This window comes from Dendroctonus ponderosae, unplaced genomic scaffold, assembly GCF_020466585.1.
Source record: "Dendroctonus ponderosae isolate FM_Combo_2020 unplaced genomic scaffold, Dpon_F_20191213v2 Dpon_F_20191213_1, whole genome shotgun sequence".
Lineage (NCBI taxonomy): Eukaryota > Metazoa > Arthropoda > Insecta > Coleoptera > Curculionidae > Dendroctonus > Dendroctonus ponderosae.
The window spans coordinates 44,846,670-44,847,330 of record NW_026017110.1 but is presented as its reverse complement, the minus strand read 5'-3'; positions in this window follow the sequence as shown (position 1 = coordinate 44,847,330).

Sequence of the window (661 nt, the reverse complement as noted above, 5' to 3'; positions counted from 1 at the left end):
GAGTGCTATCTTTAAATGTATTCATTCATAATTATCTCATTATAACCATCGATCATGCTAATCAATCGGGTTTTATCCAGTGGCGGGTATGTTTTCATTGATAGAAAATGATTTAATAATTCACACTGACAGGGTCAAGTAGGTTTGTTAACCCTGATTTAAATATTTGTTCAAATAGATTAAGGTCGAGTTTTGAATGTACCGAAGATGGTATCACAAATCAAGACTATGCATTACAGACAATCTGGAGTGAACACGAGTACATAATGAACACAAATGTTTTAAGTAATTGTTCACTCCAAATTGTTATTTATATTGCTGGTTTTGTGGCACGTCAAATGCTTAAAACAATTAAGTGCGAAGAGTGTTTAGGAGCTATAAGTGGTAGCAAAGAAAATTTTCTTAATTCATTAATTTCAAAAAAGAGTCGTGGTGGTCTTACTTATCCTTCCAAAGATGTAATAGAAATATGTAAAATTTGTGAACATTTTTTGCGCGTTAATGAAAGCAATTTAAGGAAAAACAACTTTGTGCCAACATTAAAAAGCAAAATAATGTTTGTTTGCGTCCAAAATGATTATTTTAAGTCATTGCAAACGCATATGATAAATTCAAATAATAACCATATTTATTTTCTAACAGAATCTGTTATTTCAAAATT